The following is an 18,070-nucleotide window of genomic DNA, read 5'->3' as shown; positions in this document are numbered from 1 at the left end:
ATACGTAGATCATAACTACAAACAAACCAACATGTTATATGATTAGGTACTTGTTATTTCGTATTAAGCTTGAAAAAATAAAATTTCCCACACAAGCTTTCATACTAGTGTTATTGTTAGAAAAAAATAGTACCCCAGTTTCAAGATCTCAACTCTCTAGATTTTAATTGATTACGATAACTACATATTTAAATACTAAGGCTGAGTTGCACCATCTAACTATAACGGTAACAATGACCGGTGCGATTTGTATGAAGTTTGACAGATTTTTGACGTTTGTCAAAGTTAAAGTAAGATGATGCAAGCTCGTAGATACGATGGCCGTTGGGACAGAAAAGTTCTCAAGTGGCGACCACGGGCTGGAAGACGTAGCGTGGGCAGGTCGTACTAGGTGAACCGACGATCTGGTAAAGGTCGCGGGAAGAGCCTGGATGCGGGCAGCGCAGGACCGTTCATTGTGGAAAACCTTGGAGGAGGCCTTTGTCCAGCAGGGGACGTCATTTGGCTGAAACGAACGAACGATGCAACCCAGCTTAAAATGTCAAAATAAATAGTTTTTTTTTTATAATACCTAGTTAGCTAACCAAAGTTAAGTTATACTTCCCAAAATGAATTTCGTATACCCGTGTACATTAATTACAGCGTGATTGCAATTTCGTTATTTGTATAAATCTCATCGTGTTTGCCTCGGAATGGATTTCGATAAGTAAATACAGTTTTAAATCGTTCCCCATTAACATGGTAAAAATAAAACGGTCTGTCAATATGTAAAGCTGCTTAGTGTTCAAGTTCGGTTGTTTTACTTATTTACGATAAGAATGTCTCGTCTCTTTTGTTTTATTTGTGCCATTTTCGTTGCTATTTCAAACTCGCTACGTATTTTTGCCTAGTTACCAGTATCAGCAGTGTATCCAATGAAGAAAGTAAGATAGAGAGCACTGAAGTACGTGTCTGTCAAAGCCAGTGTTCTAATTATTTATACAATCATACTTACTTAAGTAAGTACTTGCAATTTGGCATAGAGATCCATCTTAGTGGTCCGAATATGGACGTGTAATAAGTAATTGAAATAGGACTTATTCACTGAGCATGTTCCTAGTTACAAATAAGTAGGTTACTACTTTGATGAACCGATGACGGCTTACTACAGCCTACAGCGTAAGATGCACAATGACATGATGGTGGATTACAAGTCTACGAACCGTAGCTCAATCAGTTTTTTTGAAAATAAAACGTGATCATTTTTATACTCTTTGCTGAATGAGCTGTCTGTTTTTGTCTTACTGTGCCAATATTGACAGAGTCGCGTCGCACAATTTGCTAATTGTTGGACGGATGACTTAATTAAGGCCGTTAAACACGATCATTTCGCTGCTTGATGAAGCCGAACAGCCTTCCATATTGTCACAATCACGGTTATATGTATAATTTAAAAATGCCTTGATTTTTAAATTAAACATTTTTTAAATAAGTATACACAATTTTTTTCAAATATTTTCTCATTGGAACTGGTTTCCAAAATGCTGGATACAGCATAATTATCACTACAGTACTTTATTACAAAATTAAATCGTTTTTACTGAAAACGCCTTAAATTGTGATGGTTTTCAAAACAAGGACCATAAAGATGGGCGAAAAATATTGTATTTTATAGGTGTTAGAAACATTTAAAATACTCAAAATAATGTTGTCGTTAAATAACTAAAAAGGACAGAATAATCTTTGGAAAAGCCCGTATTATAAAATTAACAAAATACTATAAAATAGTAAGATGTACCTACATAATCTTTTTAGAAAAATGGGAACAATTTATATAAAATAGGTTAAAAAAATGTTAGAAAAAGTTTCTAGAAAATTCCTAAACTATTCGAAGCTGAAAAACCTTTTAGTTGTTCTAGCAGAACGTTTTTCCGCATTCTCCTGTGCAATTTATTTCTCCTGTCTAACCGCATTTTTTCCTAGGCCAATGGTATTTTTAGGCATTTCTGTGTCTAAAATATAGGTAAACCTGTAATTTTTTACACGCGAAACTTACTTTTAGAGTTCCGTCCGTGCCTAAAGTGTAACCCTATATCATATTAGTTACCAAAATGTAACTTTAAATATACCTCAATCTTATGACCAGAAGGTAGGTAAACAGTTGAAATTTCCCAGAATTTATTTTGCATGTCTTAAAAAATATATTATGAAACCCAAACTTGTAGATTTACTGATTTCGAGAATGTGTTTTGACCATCATCTTTCCTAAAGCGGCATTTTAAAGGAAATCAAATAGAACCCATTACAGAAACGTTTCGAATTTAATCTGTTTATCCCCTAGCTGGTTAGGCAAACAATCCTGCAATCACTACACCTGGCTTATAGCCAGACGAACTTCTCAGAGTCTTAGAGCCAAAGCACACGATTCGTTGCGGCGTGACGATGCGGTGTCGCTGCGTCGTCTTAAGGTGGCGGTTCGCATTGCGACAGAGACAAGAGACCGAGACAACAGACTGAGATAGGAGATCGCGACCGTTACTTGACTAGGCAGAGACCTGTCTGTCTCTGTCTCGCTTGCGAACTGTCGCTTTATACATTGTCTAAAGTCAAGTAACGTTCGCGGTCTCCCGTCTCGGTCTCGCGTCTCGGTCTCCTGTCTCTGTCGCGATGCGAACCGCCACCTGTACATAGAAATATCTGTGTCGAGCACAAGCGGTACGGCTGCCACCCTGCGAGATACGGCGAAATATTTGCGGTGCGGCGCCGCAACGCATCGTGTGCTTTGGCCCTTAGCATATAGGCCCAAATCAATGAAATTTCACAAACAGTCACACTTAAAATTTAAACCTTACCTTCCGTCTTATAGAGCTCAAATCGTAAAAACTTCGAGGCAAGTTCTTATTCATTTCGACGACAAAATTTATTTATGATGCAGTTATGACTGAAACTCAGAGTGGGTTTAATATTTATTAGCGATACAATAGCATGAACGTGACATAGTTACTGCAAAATATGTACTGCAGGCGATAAAGTAATCACATTTTTATGGTTATAAAACATTTAAATTGAGTCAAAATAATAAGGCTCTCTTTCGGAATTGACCATCTTAGCTCTTAATGTTATAATAACAATTTATTTAGTACCAATAAAAATAACATTAAGTACAAAACAAAATCTTAAAAAATATTCCTGCACCAAAATAGTCTTATTTCAGTATGAGGCCTTGACGCAGGGACGTATTAAGAGTGTGAAATTTAGTTTGTCACAGATCGTCATAAATTATCGCCTATACATTATTCTGAGTTATTAACAATAATACTGTAGGTAAGGTTTCATCAAAATCTGACCAGTAGTTTTTGCGTGAAACAGTAACAAACATCCAGACATCCAAACTTTTGCATTTACGAGTATAATATTAGATATTAGAATATTGTGCTCAAAAACAGCTGTTTTGAAATTATAGACGTTTCACTCCGTAATTTGATTTTCTTACTAATTAGACTTTAACAAAATTAAAATCACACAAAAACCTCTTCAAAAGACATCTGTTTTTTTAAAAACAAAAACGAAAATAAGCCAAAGAGGATCCAGTTCCCAGCTGCAACAGTTGTATTCCTTTTTGCAATTTGCGTTGGAACAAAAGCAATGTCTCAATTTTTGGTTTGTTTTATTCGTTTTGGCGTTAAGGCGTGTCGGTTACGCCGTAATTACTTAAAACGGCGTATCCCTTACTAAGGATTTTAGTAATCCGTTTTAAATGCAGTCGTACGATATTTTTCGTGTAAATTGGATTCGGTTGTGTTACGTTACCTAAATCAGTGTTCGGGGTATTGAATTAATTGGATGTAGGATGTAGGTTGTACAGTAAAATTTTCATCTTTTTCAGGCACGTAATAAACTTTTTTCAAAATAAAAATACGAAACATGGCAAAAATATTCGCGTGGAAGTGTTATCTAACTTGTGGAACCTTAAATGGTCACATGAGACCGCGGTAACAATTAATCTCTATTGTCTCGATTCATTGGTACTTAAAGGCAGAGTAAATACAAATGAGTAGGTCTTCTTCATAGAAACGCACCGAGCGCGGCTTGTATGTGAGCGCGCCGCATACGTATTGGCGCGCTCACATACAAACCTACAAGCCATCTATCAAGAAATTAAAATTAAAAAATTATTTTTTCTACTAAGTAGTTATTTTTATTTAGTATTCATACTAAATATGAGTTCCGCTTATCTGTACTTCTGCAGGGTTAGTTAAGCTGAATGCACTGAATTATTGAGTCCACATTGGGATTAACTATTAAACTTTGTATCCAAATAATTTGGATGGATTTGCAGGAATAATACAGGATGATTGAATGAATTATCAATAGCGTGAGCTGCATTAGAGGAAATTAAGCAGTGCCGCGTTGCCCGACTTAAATAATTGGATTGCACGAGTATTATTGAAAATCAATGGCATGAAATTTGCAGGATTACTGATTTAACTAGTCATGTCACTGTGGGTGGACTAGAGTCATCAATGACAAATAATAACATACGTTTTCTGTTAATTTCAGGCCCGTATCTGTTCGAGACTTAGGCTGGGTTGCACCATCTTACTTTAACTTTGACAAACATCAAAAATCTATCAAACTCCATATAATATCGTCGTAGTTACGGTCAATTTCTTGCTTAGAGTCTGTCTTGCGATTTGATTCTACGATTAATAGCATAGGCAGCTTTAGCTGGACTCAAGAATGAACTCAAATACTTTCAGGCTAAAAATTTTAATTTAGCAACCGTATTGAATAAATAGGTAGTATTGTTTTGTAATACTATAGGTTGTAATAGGTATAGTAATAGGTAGAATACTTGTACTAAAAATTTTTTGTAAGAACCTTATAACCTGTATTCTGGCAAATAAACGCTTCTTATTCTTATTCTTATTCTAATAATTGGACCTTAGAATATAGACAATAGCACATCAACCTGTAATAAAAAGTGCACCTTTTGTAAATGTAATAGTTGCGATTTTTCCATAACAATGTGCTGTCGGCTCTACAATAGTAGAGGCTGCATTTTCTTAATTACGTGCTGAAAGTCCGTCGGTGTGAATCATGCCGTGTGGCCTGTCTCGTTAGCGGCTTCAAATTTGCCAAGAATTATTTTCTCATTATCAAAATCAACAGCTAGCAAAAGTTATATTAAGTTTTTTTTAGAAAAGTCAACATTTGGAAACAGTTTTGTGGAGGTTCTTGTTTGATTTACATGCAGATTTTCAGGATTTCTTCAATTCATTGTTTAGGAATATGCAAATTTGTATTATATTAAGAGTTTAAATTCCAAACGGCGGACATTATTTAGTTAAACAAACTTAGACATAAATTAGCATACTAACCTTCAGATGTAGATTTTTTAAATCCCCTAACTTCAAAGCTTATCTAACGACTATTGTAAAAGTGCAATTTGTTTTTTTGGAAGTTTAATTGTTGCCTTTAGACGCAAGAAATACTGAACGGACTTTGATGAAACCTTACTGTATAATACAGTTCATCATCACCATCATCATTTCAGCCATAGAACGTCCACTGCTGAACAGCAGCCTGCGTCCAGCGCTTCCCTGCTACCTTTATGATGTCGTCTGTCTGTATATCCTACATCAATATAACAAAATTAAAGACTTTAATTTATTAAAGCTGTAGGCAAAAGCTAGTACCTACTATTTGGTAACAGAATTAGTGTATCAAATTCGTTTCAAGTCCGTGAGGTCTAAATGGTCTTCCTAAAATAACTTTTGCCGTGGAGTTGAAGCAACAGAATTGTGCTTGGCAATCAAGTCGCTAAATAGGTAGGAATCGGACCGCAGATTCTTTCAAAATATTTCGTTTAGGATATTGGAACTTTTCACCCATCTATTGGTAGAAGACAAGTAGGAAACGAGCCATCATAAAAACTGACAAGTTAGGTAATAAAAGCAATAAAAAGATAAAATTCTTCTTACATAAGAAAACATCAAAATGGGAGTTTCTCGAAGTCTCTAGCCTGAAAAATTGATATGCAAATATACTTAATACTTAGGAAAAATCCAATTTGAGCCATAATCGGCAAAATTGAAAGACCAAAAAAATTTTGTGTGTTACTTTTTTGAAACATTACGTTTGCGATTTTTATTCTTCGTATTTAGAGCCTTTAATTTGATACGTAAAAAATGAAATTCATCGTCTTGAACCTTTCTTTCATCTCAACAAATTTCAAAATATGGGCAACCACACAACCTGCTGAATTATTTGCTTCAAAAGGCCAGACTTTACAGCAAACATTCTGCGAATGTCATATGAGTACGGTTTCCGAGAAATAGGTACAGTCACATAGCATATTACACCCGTATTCACAAACGATGCTTGCTTAAGTGAAGCAGCAAATCGAACTTACAGCCTATAATAGAGCTCTGTGATTGGTTCGTGTGCGTCCACGCGCACTGTGAGACCTCATATAATGTTTGTGAATACGGGCGTTAGAGTTATACATTTTCGTAGTAAAATGGCTCATAATACAACTAGTTTGTTCTAGTAGTAATACGTACTTGTGAGTTTTAGTGGTTTGTATAAAACAAGTATCTTTGTAACTATAAGAAAGAGCTGGGCCTCCTAGCACAGGTATTATACTTAAAAGGAGACCCCAGCCACTTGCAACAATATGCAAACTTTAAAGATAGGTTCGTTCGTTTCAGCCGAAAGACGTCCACTGCTGGACAAAGGCCTCCCCCAAGGATTTCCACAAAGACCGGTCCTGCGCCGCTTGCATCCAGGTACTTCCCGCGACCTTCACCAGATCGTCGGTCCACCTAGTGGGAGGCCTGCCCACGCTACGTCTTCCAGCTCGTGGTCGCCACTCAAGAACTTTCCTGCCCCAGCGGCCATCAGCTCTTCGAGCTATGTGCNCCAGAGGTCGTCGGAGTTGGTAGCCTGTCGGTACCCGGTGATTCTTAGCACCCCTCGCCCCACCGTTACCGTGACCGCTACCGTGGCCCGGGATAGTGGGGCCGCCGGGGACTAGGGGCCGTGTTTTTTTGTTCCTCTCCATGGGGGGGATTTGCCTTAATCGCCACGCTTGGCAGGCGGGTTGGCGATCGCAGTTTTTTATAAGGTTTCGCACGCAGACGCTGCTGCCCGTCCGGTGCTGCAGGGATTTTGTCGCCTCTTACGACACGCCTCCTGTTGGCGGTGGGGAAGAGTATTCTTTATGGCCGTCCCCACACGGCTAAAAGATAGGTACTGAATAAATATTTTTTCATTTTCATTTTTTCATTTTGAAGTAGGTACATAAGAGCCATAGTGTTCGTCTATACATCGCAACTTGTAACCACGGTTAGTTAACTAGTTTTCGCTTTAAAGTGAATCCTCTGGCCTGTATTTTGTTGGACTCTTCCAAATGTCCTAGAAAAATCTCTTTGTTAGTAAGCCCTAACTTACAGTATTTACTTTAAACTTGACTGCAATTCTAATTTATAAACATACTAGCGGCCGCCCGCGACTTCGTACGCGTGGATCCCGTTTACCACCCTAAAGGTTGAATTTTCTAAAATCCCGTATTAGTGAGCACCTACGTTCTAAAAGGAACCCCCATGCAAAATTTGAGACTCCTAGCACTTGTAGTTTCTGAGATTTCGTGATGAGTGAGTCAGTGACCTTTCGCTTTGTTGATTTACGTAAAAGCAAGTTCAAGTCAAAATTAACGAGCTCGAACATGATTTAATTTTACTGTCATTGAGGAGTTGGGTGTTCTGCAGGTGGCCATGCTAGAAGGATCAGGTATATCGCAACATAATTATTATTTTATTGTCATTAGGTTTATTCATGAGTGTAAGCCTTTTCTAGCTACAGGAACTGGTAAAAAAATAATTTGCAAAAAATTTACTGATCATGAGTTTTAGGCCAAGAGCTTCCTTGTTGAGGTTAAAAAAAATTTGAAACTCGTAATAAAAAATATACTCTATCTCGTACCTCTATAACAACGTTATTTATAAGTTACGTTTAAAAATTGTTTCTTAAAGCCCGTAAAATCCCTCTTCAATGTTAATGCTAAGATACCGTGTCCCGATGCTATCAAGTGATATTGTAATTTCTTTACGCTTCTTTTATTAAAAATTGGGCGCCTTTTGAAGGCTTTATTGTGGCTCTTACATTTTATGCACGTCTTTATTGCTTTAATGATTTACAAAATGTATATATTTATGTTTATAAGAACGTAATTATTACGTTATTGACTAATGTACAGTTATATAGAGTAAATCAGACTTTACATTTTTGTAAAAAGATCTATGTCACATATTTAAACGTAAAAACCAATAACGTAACGTAATTACGCAACATAAGCCTTTCTTCTGTTTTATAGCAGCATTCCTTGCGTCTATCGTACTTATCAAATTAACTTTAATAATGCTCGCATTAAGTAATAATTTCCTCGTACGTGTGAAAAAATAATTTCTTCGCAAATAGACATACAAATAGCCATAGTGCAGGATAAATAGAAAGGACGCAAATGACTGGCCCCTGCCAAGGCAGTTTCATCTTACGAACTCCAATAATAAAAAAGTTATGAGCCGTGAACTATTGACAAGGGATAGAATGAGCGATGCCTCGCCCTGTCTTCGGCAGAATGCCAAATTTTAATGGTGAAGGAAATGCCACACTGGATGCGGTCTGCGGTCAGGACAAAGAACGCAGCCCGCATCATCTATGAACAACATTGATGGTCTCTATACATTTTGTATTGATGCTATCTGACAGTGCGGGCACGAGCAAAGAACGCAAACCGTACAAATCCTCGACCGCTATCTTGCTGAGCGCATCGGGACAACCGAACGGTAGAATTAGGGCGGCTCCACCGTCACCACCGTAACACTGTGTGTGATAGACCGATGAAATATTGTTTTACCCGAACCGCTGACCACTGATCGACAATGTTTTTCATACATGATGCGGGCTGCGTTCACTTTAACCTGTTAAAAAAATAATGAAGATTTTAGTTCTTGAAAGTAGGGACTAGGGACGCTGTACAATCTAAATACATTTAATGATATCAGTCACTATCGATGACTTTTGATGCAGGAGGTTGAAGGCGTAAAGACGCCTTCCTTGGTTTGGGGCTGCGCACTAAGCGAGCCGAATGCCGAGCAGGGAACGCCAACGAATGCTTGAGGCTTAACGCCGATAGTGATGGCCCGCGTTCCCGACTCATATGGCTACCGAGGGCAACGTCAGGTTTTTAGTGGGTAGGCCCTGCCCTTCTGGCAGGGAGAACCCCACGTAACCAGCTGTCTCCACGTCTGGTGGGTATACAAATCAATGTATTTTCCTGACGAAAAAAAAGAAAAAAAAACCCGCATCATGTATGAACAACATTGTCAGTCAGGGCAACGGTCAGCGGTCTGGGCAACACAATCTGTAAGACTCAGCGGTCGTGACTAGGCAATCTGAGGTGGAATTGTGTAAGGGGCCGTCCATATATTACGTCATTCTAAATTAGGGGGGGGGGGGGGGATATACCGCTTAGTTTAAAAGTTATTACGTTTTCTTTACAATAAGTAATTGGAAAAAAAAATGTATAAAAAATTAAAAAAAAAGATGTCAAAAATTTTTTGACCTCTTTTTTGTCGATAAAAATAGGTCTAGTTTCGTCTATTTTCATATGTACACTTTAACGTGACTCACACTGTATAAACCTTCCTTAAGAATCACTCTATCTATTAAAAAAATGTTTTAATTTCGTGAAACTGGTAATGACGTCAATTTTGGGAGAGGGGGGGGGTCATTAAGAAATGACGATAGGATGATTGTAGGGGGGGGGGGTCTAAAATCTGAAAAAATCGATGACGTAATTTATGGACGGCCCCTAAAGCAATCGTAATCATTTGACAGTTCATAACGTACGATTATTCTGTCAAACGCTTTGTTTAATTGACTTTATCGTACTTCATGAACTGTTAAATGATTACGATTGCTTTACACAATTCTACCCCTGTCAGCGGTGCAGTTTGCTTTCATTGCTCGTGCTCGCACTGTCAGATCGCACGTACAAAATCTGCATCATGACCGTAGCCTGCAGAACGCATTCAGTGTGGCAAAGCCTTTAATGGTGTAGGCCCAGAAATTATTTGCCTATAACTGCCGCCCTTGACTCCACTCGTTCTGCCTGAACGACCTGCCTTGCTAACTTTTAGACCTCTTAGCTTTAACTTCAGTCGTAATATGAATTCAGTTTAATTTGCCAAGTTTGCCGGCTTTTGTCGGTGGGAGACTGTTTTAAACGTGAATGGCGGATGAGTTTTAAAATTTTAACGACCCAATGCCATACTTCAATCTGCACTATTTTCAATATTAAGCTTATAATTAAAAGTTCTAAATCTAACTTATAATTAAAAGAAGGTTTCGTATCTGTTTGTTTGTTATGTTTTCACGTCTAAATTACTACAAATACTTTTATGTTTGGATCAGTGAGTGAATAAAGATTTAATGCATATTATTTTTATAGAAAGTATATACTTACCTAAGCTGTTTTTTTTGCCTAAGAGAGTAATTAATATAGATAAAACAAAACTACAAATTAAATATTGGCCATTGGTACTAACTCTAAAATAAAAGTGAGTATATTTATATCAACAAAAAACAATTATAATGAAAATACCTATTTTAAATTTTTAAAGGTATTTTTGTAAGTTACGTGTTTTGTTGCGTACTAAGAAGGGCTATAGAGATACAATCAACAACATGTCACGTCACCTCCAACAAAGTATATCTTCATTGCGCTCAGGAACCAATTTGCGTCTCTCATACCTAATAAAAATGACAGCAATATCCGAGGGCAAACAATAGTGAAATATTTGGCTGAGCTTTTATTTTATTATGGCGCCATTGATTGATAGGTCAAAGCCAGAGCAAGCGTTTCGTGGGTCTTCTGCGTTCTTTGAATTATTCTTGTTTTGTGCTCAATGATTTGTTATTTTGTAGCACGTGGTGAATTGAGAGAACAACGCAAAGGTCGTAACTCTTTCTCAGTTTGTTCATAAACATAAAGAGTTGTTTGTTAGAAGGTTGATAGCATGGTGAAGAGAGTTCAAAAGACCAGGACTGTGACAAACAAAAGCTATGGCACCCTTCATCTTACAGTATGAGACGTATTTCAGAAGCGTAATATTATAAATTCACAGTGCTGATTTATACGCATATTAGAATTCTAATGCTTAAAAAACACGTTAGCTGTTCACGATGAACTTGAGTTTGAATGAACGACATATTTTGCAATAACTTGCGTTGTTTTACATCAAATTAACCGGAACTTTAGGCCTTTGGTCCATGTCCTCAACTATTTTTCTTTATTTGTTATGAAAGAAGAATTATTTTTATTCACTTTTTGGCGGGTGAGTGGTAAGCGAGAGAGAGGGCGAAAAAATAGTGAGTGAACGATGAATGAATGAACATAATAGTGACTGACGCGTGGACCCCGTTTTACCCCCTTCGTTCGTTCGTTTCAGCCGAAAGACGTCCACTGCTGGACAAAGGCCACCCCCTTAGAGGTTAAATTTTGCAAAATCCCGTCTTAGTGAGTACTACCTACGTTCTAAAAGGTGTAATTTCTGAGATTTTGTGATGAGTGAGTCAGTGAGATTTCGTGATGAGTGAGTCAGTAACCATAAATAGATAGATACTTAATGTAATCTGTCATCTCATATGTCATAGACACTTCTAAATCCATAATCTAACAAGCTGGCTGTCCAAAGCTACTCCATTTCAGTATTAATAAACAAGTTAATTCATTATCATCAGTGACATAACCATAAGACAAACGCTTTAGTAATTGCGTACTGATACGAAATTCATATGTCTCTAGAGATGCTCCGAATACAAAATATTAATTTCCCCTCTTGTATTGGCTGCACGTGTTTTGTCAAGGCGCCTACAGGGTAGGTACGTGACGAAATTATATTTATGTTCTTTGGTATTGCGACAGAATTTTCTCGATTAAAAATCACTTGTATTGTGCTGAGTGTAAGGGAGTTTAATCTTAAATTGTGAACTTAGCGCGAATAGTAGTAAGTTGCTTGACATGGTAGTTCGTATACCCTGATGCTAGAGGATGCAGGTTTTTCACATGCACGTGATGTTTTTGCTGTTTGAATTGCCGACTTATCTCATACGCCCTTTGAAATGCGATGTTTAGACGGCTTTTTACAGCAAAAAATTATACCGAGCCTGATGTAACTAACATTTTGATGTACCATGTTATCTATATTAATAATGTCGTCAAGGGGTACGGTAGACTGGATCGAAACCTTATATGAATAACAAAGCATAAAAAAATATCGATTTTGAGTCGACAACATATATCCGCAAAATTCGGATAATGGAGAATTTCGTTAAATTCCGATGGCACTGACAAACAATTTCAAACAAACCGCTGTCGCCATCTTTAGTAGTTCACTATCCACTCACTATGCGATCAGCGCCAAAACCTTACNAGGTAGCGGTCATCTTTGTAGGAGAAAACGGTGAACCTCCATTAAATATAGACTTCTCTGTACAAGAATATTCTCAACATTTAACTACACTTCAAATCAACCAGTCCCAATATTGACCCTTTAACCTTTCCTCTACTTTTTCCTAATGGAGAACTCGGATGGCATGAAAATCTTCAACACAGAGAAGAGAGTCGAACTGCTCGAAGCCGTCTTACAATGTTACAATTTTATCAGTATAGACTTCCTGTTCGTAAAAATTTTAGCCCATTATTTTACGCTGAAAAACGTGATTTTCATATAAAAAAATCACGCGTGCGGACGCGTTGTCAGTGTGAAGTGCCGCGCGTGTTTTCTATACAAACTGAGGTACTTGCATACAATGATTAAATCTGTCGCCCCGCGCTCCGCGGCGGAGCGCGGCGCAGTGTGATAACCGCCTTAATAAGAGTTATTTACATAACCTATATTAACGATTGAATTTGATTGTTTTGTTAACCTCTCCTATGCTTTGTCTCAGATCTGTGCAACCTCCGTCAACTGCTATGTCTCAGATCTAAGACAAGACTACTTTGTCATTTTGAAACATCATTTGAAAACCGTAGCAGTTGGCGGGTGCAGTTTTGCGCGGCTCAATAGCACGCCAAAGGTTAATTTGTCTTAGTTTATTTTGACTGGTGATTTAAAATAAAAATAATTTGTGTAAAAACTTTTGCAGTTTTTATTTACCATATTTATTAAACACAACTAACGAAGCTATATGAATCTATATTTAATATTCTTTGAGAACCGATGACTACAGAAACATCTATCTACATTTTGCACCTAGAATTGTGTATTATGAGTCAAATTTCACCCGAGCGAAGCCGGGTTTTCATCTAGTATGTTTAATAAGCAACACAGTCATGCGTAGGTGGTATCCATCATAATACAGTACCGTTTTATTTAAATAAATCTACCAATAATAAAATAAGCCTTTTCATACAATAGCGAAGCCCAACCTAGTTTCTGGAATTGAGTGCCTTAAAATATAAAGCCTTAAACGAATTCAGAGAAAAAGTCAGAGCCTTGTCACTTTTTGGTTTCAATGAAAGTAAAATAAAATCAAGTAGGCATTACTTTTGTTTTGTTTAATTTGTGTTCAACAAACAGACATAAGTCACGTTCAGAACTTAGAGGTTTTGCAACGTTTGGCATGCAAAGCTGTAAACAAGAGCTATACGTGTCTACTAATTTGAGTTTCAGTACAACCACGACTGTTATCTCGAATAGCTTTGTTAGTTTAGGAATTAAATAGACTATAGGATTATTTCACATAGAAGCTATAAAAGTAATATTATGAAAATGTAACAAATACAAAAAGAAAATAAAAACAGAAAAAACATAATTTAATAGAAAGAAAAAATAATTGAATTATTTTCTCTTGGGGTAAGCCAAAATAGAAATAATAAGTCTAGGAAAGACCTCAAAAAACTTACTCGTTACACTACTAAGCTTTCTTTATTACAATGATTTGATTATTTAATACAGCGATTTTTCAAAAAATTCTCTTTTATAGTAACTCACTAACTCATTAAAATCACTCACTCACTGTTTTTGATAGAGTTGAAGAAAGTCGGTATAGTTCAGAATCAGATTGGGAGCTAAGTGAAGGAGCCAAAGTGAAGAATGGAACTATGAACTATAACAGTGCCTAGGATTGTGAAAGTTTAAGGAGTAGCCAGAAGGGAACCGAAGATCGCATAAATTTTCCATGGCCGAAACCAAACAAGACAAGGTACTAGCAAACTCCGACCTATTAAAACATCTTCTACCCAACTACCTCTTACTACGAATCATTATTCCGACCTCGCTGTTGGTAAATTCTTTACCGATACTAGCTCAATTTATACTTTAGAAATTCTCGAGCGGTGTTTACCTTCTGCAGAACAAACTTCAGTATACACGTAACAGAAATACATTCAGTAGAACTAGTTTAGTTAGATGAAAGTAACACTCAACAAGGTCCCACCTATTGACTCCTAACTTGAATTTTTTAAATTTTCTCTTTCTTAAATTAGATAAAACTTTATTGTAAATATATTTATTACTTTGAAGGACCAATAAATAGTTAAATACTGTTATACTTCTTAGTATCATTAGTAGAGAGCTTACTGTATTTAATTTTGCTGTAATTTGTACAAGAAGTCCAGCTGCGTGTTACTGTAAAAAGTTACTTAGTTTTAAACCTTCTAGCGCTGCAATAAGACTGCTTATTGTATTAATTGCGAAGTTACGTAGAGAGCAGTTTGTAATTAAAAGCAGAGAGTTGAGGAAATGCGAAAAGAAAATCCTGAACAAATCGGTATTGTATCGATACAAAAAAGATCGTCTAGAGAGTATAATAATAAAAAAATGGTTTTTTTTTCAATGCTTTTCCTTATTGCCAACGCAGTAGCTGGCATTTATATAGATACATACGACATAGCATTAGACTAAACACAGTATAGATCGTTTCACCCACGAAGACGCGCCCCACCATTCTTCCGCCAATGTTTGAGTCAGCCACGATAGCCGAATGGTGAAACGGGTCGGACTGACCGACTCGTGATCCGGGGAACGCGGGTTCAGTCCCCGCCGCCGCTCGACTATTGTGGTGAGCTCACTCGTGATACAAGCATGTTTAGCTTAGTACGAGGGGCTAACGGGAGTATTAGTAATTTGTGTAATAACAAATTACTAATAATCTTAAAAAAAAATTGAACTTCTCTGAGTCAACGCCCAAAGCGCAAAAAACGATTAAATTAATATGAAAAATTATCATGAATTTTTAATTAGCTCACAACTATTTCAATTTATGTTTGAGACTTTTATAGGTCTTATTATGACAGAAGTACAGTCACCAGCATTAACAGACTACTAAAAATTGTTTTAAACACACGCTTTAAACCTTCTATAGCTACGATGCTAATGAGATTATCTCGATTTGTCGTGTACAAAGCCATACAATATTAGTGAGGATTACATTCCATGCAAATTGTACGTTAGTAAAGCACGCAATTCCCAGTTATTGTTTAGCAAACATCCCCGACGGGAGAACAAAGTACAGTCGGATACATAATCTTGTTTAGAAATTCAGTAAATCATATGAAAATGATTGTTTGGTATTTGTCTAGACTAGACAGTAATTAGAAACTAGACATTTTTATTGCTCGTTTAAATAAATACATAACTTATTTTTACAAATTGTGTGTAAATAGTTAAGTGTTTGCAAAAAAACGATTTATATATCTGTCTTATTATTGACTAGTAGGAGTATACCTTAACCTAATTTTCATTTCCGTAATAATCCTTCCGACTGTACTCAAACTGTTCGCAACATTCTTCCTGGAGCTCGTATATTTTGCGAACTTTCTCTTTGTACAAAGGAAAATTGTATTTGGGACGTAATTTAATTTTCACTACACTGAATGGCGAAAGTGATCGTAAGAAACTATGCTGGGGAAAATTAAGACTAGCCTTGGGCCGCTGCTCTGTTTGAAATATTTTCTTGAAAGAAATAAGTATAGAAAGAAGAATTTGGTATTTCTTTCTTCGATTTTTCTTTCTTTTGATCAAATTAAAAATTTGATTTTATTACTATGTATGCCCTTATTAGGCACGTCCAAATTGGCTTGCCCTGCCATCACCTCGGGACAACATACAGGCTGGTGCCAAGAAGAAGAGGCGGAAGAAACTCAGTAATAATATAAGGTTTATCCCCTAAAACATTATTCCTTTCATACATTACACTGCTTCATGTGACACCAATTATTTCAACCGTCCACTAGTGCAGCTGTTTGATTTGACCAGTGGCGGCGTAGCATGGGTTGGCACCCGGGGCGATCACCGTCATAGGTAAGTCCAAAGGCACCCCCTGGTACGCTTATTGAAAGATAATCGCATATCATGGTATCATGACATAGACCGCAGATTTGCCATGCAAATGCGCCAGTGAGTACTAATCTGCGCGACTTGTGTCACCCCCTGATGCTTGGCACCCGGGGCGGACCGTTTTACTTGTGTTGTCTATCCAATACCTTATTTACAGAATATTTATTAACTTTAGTAGGACAACCGTCGCAACATTGCAGACCATTTCAGCAAAGTACGAGTAAGTCAATTCGTAGAATATTATTCGACATTTTTTCCTCATATTAGCTGACGCGACAGCTGTCGGAAGATATCTCCACAGTAATCAATATCCCATAGAAAAAAGGCCGTAGGTACAGTTTTTTCCAAATTGGGAATGTACCTAACTGGGAAACTTTGATTTCTTTGATACCTACTCGAATTCTTTGAAAAAAAAATACAGTTGTAATTTTTTTGAAAGAAATCTTTTAAACTAAAGCATCGTAAGTTAATTACTTTAGCACAATTTCAAATCGAGCAGATAGATAGAGCTAGTGAACTTTAAATTATCCCAAATAATTAAAGTTAATATTTATTGCTCAATCGTGTATACGACGCGGCGGATTTGGATATTTGCCTTAATATTGGTCGATCAGATCCTGAATATGGGCTTTTATTTTGAGTTAATACATCGTTTTCGTTGTTTACGCCTTTCTTTAGTTTATTTTAAAATATACAGGATGTAGAAATTGGTTGGCAAACTTTTGTACAGCAGTCCGTATTTTCGCGTAAATGTTTACATCTTTGTCGCAACCAGAATATTGTAGAATATTGTAACAACAGTTTTATCGTTTTTACGCAATAACAATGCAAAATAAAATACGTACGTTCAACTATAACCTATTAAAAACGATTACCTAATATTGACCTTAGAATACATTCTAAAACATAATATTGTGAAAATAAAAAATAGCTTGTTGTTAATTACAAGATAAATCTAACATCCTGTTTAGTAAGTTTTATAGCTAGCGGTTAGGAGGCGTTTGGTCGCGACCCGAATTGATATTGCTTGTTTTATCTCTCTTTGAAAGATTTTTACTGTTTTACTGGACTGTACAGGCGACGGAGAATCAAGCTATAGATATGGCACATTATGTATAGTTGTAATAGGAGCGATTTTCCAACTAAAATTTAGTCTGATTTCCTAAGCAATATTCCATTCGGGATACAGCATGAAACCTCCACTCTATTGTAACTTCATGTAGTACAAACGCAAACTGAAGCACCGAGGCGGTGACTTGCCAAATGGGAACGTTCAATTCATTTACAGGTAACACGCGAGTTTACAAACACGTGCTTTATTTTCTACGTGTGACAGTCTAATATTGATTGGAGTAGGAGGAGGGCAATTCTTTATTTACATCGGTGATCGAGTGTCAGGATCGTGTTTCCTCGTATTTTCATTGAAACATCCGACGGTTGATTTTAGAGTTCAAACATCGAGGTCTGTGGTAGATATTTTCTTTTTTTTCATCACACAAAAAGTCTTAAAATGTATGAAATAATAATAATAATATCTAAATAATTATGAATGATACGAATCTTAAAGACGTGTTCTGAGAGTAAAATCATAAATCAGCACTTAGCTCACAGTGCATTTCAGTTTTTAGTGGGAATTTTCATGTCAGATTTCCCGAATGATTAAAATGTATTTCGCCATCTGG

The sequence above is a fragment of the Ostrinia furnacalis genome, unplaced genomic scaffold (genome assembly GCF_004193835.3).
Source record: "Ostrinia furnacalis isolate ACB-3 unplaced genomic scaffold, ASM419383v2 OfSCF1803, whole genome shotgun sequence".
Classification (NCBI taxonomy): Eukaryota; Metazoa; Arthropoda; class Insecta; order Lepidoptera; family Crambidae; genus Ostrinia; species Ostrinia furnacalis.
This window is presented reverse-complemented; position numbering follows the sequence as displayed.